The sequence below is a fragment of the Vulpes vulpes genome, chromosome 9 (genome assembly GCF_048418805.1).
Source record: "Vulpes vulpes isolate BD-2025 chromosome 9, VulVul3, whole genome shotgun sequence".
Lineage (NCBI taxonomy): Eukaryota > Metazoa > Chordata > Mammalia > Carnivora > Canidae > Vulpes > Vulpes vulpes.
Window position 1 is genome coordinate 7,577,350 of NC_132788.1, and position 7,752 is coordinate 7,585,101.

General features: G+C 57.9%; 1 long non-coding RNA gene across 1 annotated transcript; it reads right to left on the reverse strand.

The window, feature by feature from the left end:
• Window positions 1-537: 537 nt before the first annotated feature.
• Window positions 538-7,471, reverse strand: LOC112925501 (uncharacterized). The gene is made up of 3 exons (XR_003236128.2): window positions 7,004-7,471; window positions 4,158-4,226; window positions 538-988 (listed from the first exon to the last, which is right to left on the reverse strand). It is a non-coding gene; the product is annotated as an uncharacterized lncRNA (long non-coding RNA).
• Window positions 7,472-7,752: the final 281 nt, after the last annotated feature.

The following is a 7,752-nucleotide window of genomic DNA, read 5'->3' on the forward strand; positions in this document are numbered from 1 at the left end:
GAGGAATATTCCATTGTATACATAAACCACATCTTCTTTATCCACTCATCTTTCGATGGACACTGAGGCTCCTTCCACAGTTTGGCTATTGTGGACATTGCTGCTAAAAACATCGGGGTGCAGGTGTCCCGGCGTTTCATTGCATCTGCATCTTTGGGGTAAAACCCAAACAGTGCAATTGCTGGGTCGTAGCTGGGAAATAGTCTTGTCATGGGTTGGGGAGAAGCACCTGCTCAAACCCCTACCTGAATCACAAACACTCTTATTCCATAATGAGCTCTTTGCTTAGGGCATTTTACCCCACAGATATGTGCAAAAGTACATTTATGCAGGAACAGATTACACAGGTGTTCACCGCACCGTTGTTGTTAAGAGCAAAAAAATAACAACCCAAGTATTCATCAAAAAAGGACAGCATTAGGTAAACTGAACAACCACACAGTGGAATATTATGCAGCTGTATAAAAGGACCAGGGCATCTATTGTTATGGAGAGAAAGTCAAGATAGATTTAGTGAAAACAAAACACACAACAGTGTACAGAGTATGCTCCCTTTTATGTAAGAAAGGAGGAAAAACAGAACACAGATTTTTATCTTCCTCAGAAGGCTACACAAGGAATTGCAAGAGTAGCCATCAGGGGTCATGTGGGAGGGAAGCCGTGCATGGGGACAGCGAGGCAGGGAGGCTTTGTATTTTGCATTGCTTTGATTTTTGAAGCATTTGAACGTATGCTCCGCTGCAAAAAAATATATTGTTTAAGTAATGTTTTTTTTTTTTTTTTTTTTTTTTATGATAGTCACAGAGAGATAGAGAGAGAGGCAGAGACACAGGCAGAGGGAGAAGCAGGCTCCATGCACCGGGAGCCCGACGTGGGACTCGATCCCGGGTCTCCAGGATCACGCCCTGGGCCAAAGGCAGGCGCCAAATGTTTGAGGGCCTTGGCTTCTTCCTGGAGGACTCGGGGGTCCTGGGTGGCATCGCAGCATCTAGAAACGCCAGAGGAGGGAGCTGGTTAGATTTACTGGTTCCAGGCCCGCGCTCAAGCCCAGCGGCCGGCGACTAAGAAGGTTCGAGAGCGCTGGCCTATTCTGAACAAATACAACCAAGCCTCAGGGAGGCACCTGAGGCTCTGCACGTGTGGCCCATACCGGCGGGACTCTGGGCCCGGTGCTCCCAGGAGGGGCCGGGACTCCACGGGGGCGCGGGGGGGAGGCTGGAGGAGTGACCCGATCAGGGGACCCAGCGCCCGGGAGTGTCTGGAGGGACCCCCACCCCCTACCCCCCACCCCTACCCCCCATCCTCCACCCCCCCAGCCGATGGGGGTCCAGGAGGGAGACAGGGAGCGCGGCTTCGCGAGGACGCCCTGCTCCGGGGCTGCCCGCGGGCTCCAGGCTGCGCGCTCCCTGCACCCCCGCCCCCGAGGCAGCCCCTCCCCCCGACCCACCCGGCCGCGCCCCAGGCTCCCCAGGGCCGAGCAGGTGCGGGGCGCCTCCTGGTGGCGCTCCGGGAGACACGCAGGCCTTGAAGGACCCAGAAGCCCGGGACGGGTCCAGCACCCCAGGGAGGCGTGGAGGGCTAAGTGAAACCAAGGGGTCGCACAGCTGGGACAAGGGATGCAAACCCCAGCTTCAGGGAGAGATCCTGGGGCAACCGAAGGAAGGAAGATTCCGTGACTGTGGCTGTCCCCGGCCGACCTGCAGCCGATGGGCTGCGCCAGCTGGATTCCAAAGCCCTGTCCCCCCCACTCCCCCCACCGCCCTTGCCCTCTCTCAGGCCTACCCATCAGAAGGGCACAGCTGCCCTGCCTGGCGCCCTTTGGGGCGCAGGGGGGGCCGAACCTCCTGCGTCTCCGCCCTTCCTATGATCTTTCCGCCTTGCCCTTCTCTTTCTCCAAGGCAGCACCTGTTCTCTGAATCACCCTCCTCCTCAAGCCACAGCACTGAGCAGCTCTGCCCACCTGTGGAGTCCCGGAGGCGCAAAGTGGAGGACGCGCGCAGGATTTGCTGGGCTCCTTGTCAAACAATTATTAAGAATTCAAAATGGCCAAAAAATAAAATAATAAAATAAAATAAAATAAAATAAAATAAAATAAAATAAAATAAAATAAAATAAAATAAAATAAAATAAAATAAATAAAATAAAATAAATAAAATAAATAAAATAAATAAAATAAAATAAAATAAATAAAAAGAATTCAAAATGGTGATTGCAGAGCACTGAGCCAAGTGGGGCATGTGAGTGCAGGACCGTGAAGCTGAGTGGGACCAGAAGCCAGGGCTGCTGTGAAGATGGCAGTGGAAGGGGGGGACACAGAGGGTGGGGTGGCTGGGCTTCCTACCTCTAATCCCTGGCACACGGGCTCCTAGGCCTGGGGTTGGTGGCTCCCCTCACCTCATCCTTGTGTCTGAGCATCTCCTCTGAGCATCATGAGGTCTGAACATCTTCCGGATCGTCCCTGCTGCCCAACTCATGTGCGCACACACTGCAGTGCTCATGCACATATGCGCACCGGGTCAGGGGGCTCCTCTGAGCAGAGGGCCAGCCCATCAGAACCAGGCCCTGCGGGCTTTATTAAGTGCTTATTTACATGCACTAGCAACACTAAGCCTATAGATATACCCACTTTGCAGATGAACAAACTGAGGCACAGAGAGGTTGATGGCTTACCAAGAGGAGTCAGAGTCCCTAGGTCTGGGCATGGACAGTGGGGGAGACCCCTCTGAGGAATTAAGAGGGCTGTGGGAACTTGCTTTAGCTATTGTCTAGCTTACACAGTCCTGGCTGTGGCCTGGGGGAAATAAAATAATTTACAGTAATCTGTGGAGTTCAAGGAACTGTTAGCATGTGCCAGGCTCCACTCCAGGCATCCTACAGGTTCTGACTCAGGGATCCCTCACAGAAGCTTCATGCAGTAGGAGCCATAGTCACCCCACTTTACAGACAGGGACCATGTGAGCTACAGTCAGGTCACACACCCTGCTGGGGGCCACACGACAGAAAGGGGAGAGTAAGATATATTTTTAAAGATTTCATTTATTCATGAGAGACAGAGAGAGAGAGAGAGGCAGAGACACAGGCAGAGGGAGAAGCAGGCTCCATGCAGGGAGCCCGACGTGGGACTCATTCCCGAGTCTCCAGGATCACGACTTGCGCTGAAGGCAGCACTAAACTGCTGAGCCACGCAGGTGTCCCTAAGGTAGGATTTGAATAAAGACAGGCAAGGTCTCCTGCCTGAGCCAGTACGTGGCATACCTTTGAGGGTGCTGGGTGAGGCCAACATGGTGACAGAGGGACAGAGGAACAGACTGCCCCCTGGTCTCTCTGGGGTCCATCTCCGTCCCATTGTGCTCTGTCTTGCTCCCTCAACTTTGAGCCACATTGTCTCTGAGTTCTGCTTCAGGCCTGGCCCCATCTTCTCTAGGGCGTCCCCACAATTCTCAAGCCCTATCATGGGACCCAGGCTATGGGGGATGTGGGGTTTGCTGAGTGAGGGGCTCCTCAAGGAGTGCTGGTGCTTGGAGCCGGAACCCTGGTGTCTGGTCTCCCGTCCCCCAAGAAGCAGGCTGCCCAGGGAAGGGTGCTGTCCATGGCGCCAGAGGCCCTGCCCCTCGGCCTGAGCCAGTTCCGACAGGTCCACTCTCCCCACCCAGGGCCTTCCCAGCCCAGGAGGCTCCAGATCAAGTGCAGAGACATTAAAGTCTTGAAGCCATATGGCATCCTTGCCCTGTATGGGTCAGGCATCTCACCTCTCTGTACCCTCCCCCCAGTCCTTGCCTGTCTCTCTGTCCCTCTCTCCCTCTCTCAGACACCCCTGCCCCCTTGATCTCTCAGTGAGTCGGGCGGGGTCTCTGTCTCTATCACTGTCTCTCTCTAACATCCCAACCTCCGTCTCTCGGACTCCTCCCTCCTCCTCCCCTGTCTCTGCTGTCTCTGGTTCTCTCTCTGTGCCCCTCCCCCACCTCCCCCCCCCCCCGGCTTCCCCCCCACCTTCCCAAGTCCTTTTGTACCCCCCCACGCTCCCCAGGGCTCCGTTCTCAGGAAGCCTCCTCCTCTCCCCATCTCTCTTCCCAGCCAGCCGTGTTGGGGCAGAGGGGGAGCAGGAGCACATTTCTTCTTGTCCAGGCCTAATATCTTAATGCAAGGCCATTACTCACCCGGAGTCCAGGCAGGGCAGGCCTCTCCCCTCCTCGTTTGTCATCCAGAGTGAAGCCTCTGCGTTGTTCCTCGGGGATCAGATTAAGGGATTGACAGTCAGGATGAACAAATTTAGCGGCCGGTGCTGCCTCCTCACTCCCTCCCACCCCAGCCTCTGGGGCTCCAGGTCCCTCAACCTTGCATAGGGGAGGTCTGAGGCCCCAGGGAGTCCTGTTGCAGCTTCTACTCCTCAGAGTGCCTGGCAAGGGGAAGGGGTAGTAGGAGCTTTTCTCCCAAGTGAGGAAGAGGAAAAAAAAGGAGCTGGGTCCAGAGTGACCTCTACCCCTGGGGGCTGTTGAACATTTACTATAAAAAATAGAGCAGCTAGCTCGAGAAGGCCCTTTATTAAGGACCCTTTGAAAGCCCTTTACCTGGATTCACTCATGCAATCCTTACAACTGCCCTAGGAGGTAGGCACTATTATTACCCCCATTTTACAGGGACTCAGAGAGGCGAAGTTACTTGACCAATGCCACACAGCTAGTGAAGTCTGTCAGCCATGGTGCTTTGTATTTTTGTTAATTTTCTCAACACAACGTCTGTGGGAGAGGGACCAATGTCATCCCCTCTGACAGGTGAGAAAACAGGCGTTTGTCTAGGTCTAGAGCCCTTGGGCATGGTTCTGTTCCCCTCTATGGTCCTGCCCTCCCTCCGTCTCTCATCTTTCCCAGGGACAAGCTCAGCTCCGCACTGCTGTCTGCAGAGCAAGTATTACTGTAGCCATGTGGGGGAAGCAAGAGTGAGGGGCTCCCTAGCCTGGCCTGGCCCGTCTGCCCCTCAGTTCCATCTCTGGGGCCAGATCCACACCCCCCCCCCCAGGGCTCTGGAGTTGCAGGGGCTGTGTCAAGAGTGACCCCAGATCATAACACCTCTCTCAGGCCTTGTCACGAGCACCTGCTGCCTGGAACCCAGACCCCAGAGCTGACAGCCAGGAGCTGCCTTCCTGGGAGGGGCCGGGGAGGGGCTGAGGCGCACACCTGGAGCCTTCCCACAGCCGCCTGGACACCAACTCTCTTCCACATCAGCCGGGTACTTTCCACATCAGCCGGGTTCCCATAGTAACCACTGGCTTGCTGTCTCCTAGCAACTGAGTGGTCCTCCGAGGGGGAGGCAGAGGAGTGGAGAGTGGCTGACATTTGAGGCCAGAGAACTCAGGTTCGCGTTTTGGCGATGCAATGTCAGAGCTGTGAGGTCTTTGGCCGGTCGCTTAACCTCTCTGAACCCCTGCTTTCCCTTCTGTGACATGGAGATGACACTGCTCAGGGATGAAGCGTTTGGGACAGAGCTGACAACCCGGGAAACCCAAAGGGTTATGCAAAGGTGTGGAAATAATGTGAGAGGGCCAGGGGGGCACTGTTGGGCCTGGGTGCGAGCGGAGGGAGGTGAAGTCTGGGTCCGGGTCCATCATGAGAGACCCCAGCCTTGCCCGGCGGGCACCCCCGCCCAGAATCCTTGGCCCTAGAGATCACCACGGCCCCCAAGGACTCTCCAAGACAAACCACACGCCGGGGATGGTTCTGCTTGTCCCCTTATAAAACCGCAGTGTGTTGGCTTCCGGAATCAGATATGTTCCGTGCCCTTGACGTGGACCGCTTCATTTTACCCACCGAGCTAGGTTCTGTTGTTATTGCGGGTGTCAGTTGTGGAACCGGGGCTCAGAGAGGCCATGCGCTGGGCTTGCTTGTCCCCGCTCTCCGCAGGCAAGAGGGGGCTGGAGCCCCGGCTCTGAGAGCCAGAGTCCTGCCACCTGTCCCTTTCTTTCTCCCTTGGATCGTGATCCAGAAGGAGTGAGTGTGAGAGGAGGGGTGACTAAGGAGGGAGGTGCCCGAGGAGGGGGGGCAGGAGACCCTGGGACAGGCCGCGGCACCTGAGGCAGGGGTCAGGGTGCCAGGGGGCAGGAGGGAAATCCGGCACCTTAACCGGTGCGGACAAAGTGCCTGGGGGCTGTGCCTCCCCCCCACCCGAACCCTCTCGGGAGGGCAGAGGCGGGGGGTGGGGGGGCGCTGGCTCGGGGATCAGCCAGGGTTCTCCGCACCCACTGGCGGAGGCAGGCAAGGGTCCAAGGGAGGGGTCAAGCCCGAGAGGCAGGTGCGAGGAGGGGGGAGCCTGAGGCCCGAGTGCCCTGGGGGAGGGTGCGACAATCCCCCTCCTCTCCCTGTGCCCAGAGGCCCGGCCCGACCCAGCCTGCCAGCTCCGCAAGTCCCGGTCCCTGTCTTCACCAGGCTGGGGCAGGGCTGAGCCGGACCCCCACCAATATTCCCCCGGGAGCTGGGTCTCCCCACCGCAGGCCAGGAGGCCCCCTCCCCCACGCTGCCCTCCGGGCTGAGCCTTTCCCCTCCGCACCCCCCACCCCCAGCTCAACCCCCCTCTGGGCCAGAGCCAAGGTCGCTGCGGCATCTCTGGCCGCTTGATTCAATTAACTAATTCCCGACAAGACAGATGTGCAATTCCCCACCGCCTGCCATTGGGCGGAGATGGAGCTCCCCGCGGGCGGGGGGCGGGGCGGTGACGTCAGGGCCGGTAGCTGACGTCATGGGCGCCCAGCCAGGAGTCCCGCAGCGACCCGGCCCTCCCCGGCTTCTGCAGTGAGTGCTTGCTTGCGCGTGTGGTGTGCACACCTGTAGCTCCATGCGCCACCCCTCTAGGGGACACCCTGGGTCTCGGGGGTCTCCACTAGGTCCACTAGGTCCACTAGGTCCACGGTTTGACTCCTAAGGGTGCGACCGCCCCCGCCCTGGCATTTCTCCTCTTTGCCCTCTGAATTTGCCACGGGGGGGGGGGGGGGCCGCCCCCCCGGGTCTCTTACCTTGGTGGAGCTTTCTGGTGAGTGCGTCACAGTGAGGTCCACGTGTGTGCATACACACCCAGGCATGCACACACAAGTGCACACAGAGCCTACCTGGACACACAGGTGTATGGCCTCGGAGCATACTTCCAGACGAGCACACAGTGGTGCCCAGGGGCACACACAGGGACACAGGGAGCCACGGTAGTATCCCAGCCACGCGTGCACACACATGTGCCCACGCATGCATGCCCTGCAGGCCCCCCAGTCCCTTAGCCCCTGGCCTCAGCCCCTCTTCAGACTCCTGGGCCTCCTGTGGGGGGTGGGGTGAGGAAGGGGCAGCAGAGGGGGAAGGGAGGCCTCGTCAAGGACACCAGCAAGGAAAGAGGAAAAAAAAAATGAAGTGGAAGAAATAAAATCAAAAGGCTTTTAAGGCTGCTCTCCCCAAGTAGTTGATGTCTTGGCTGCGATTGCCGGCAATGAAATATGGTGCTCTCTGATCGCTTAATGCACAGAGCCCTGCAGCCCCTCCCCCTGCTCAGAGGCAGTCCCCTCCCCTACCCCTCCACTCCCCTCCCCTCCTGATCCTCCCTGGCAGATCTGCCTCCTCGCTCCCAAATGGCCCAGAGTGCGTGGTGGAGGGCACAGCTGATGCTCACTTCCAGTCTGGCATTGACCCCAGGAGGGGCTCCAGAAGCCACAGCTGGCATGGGGACCCCAGCCCACAGTCTGGGCAGGAGGGGAGAGCCCAGGGCTGGGACCCCTGCCCA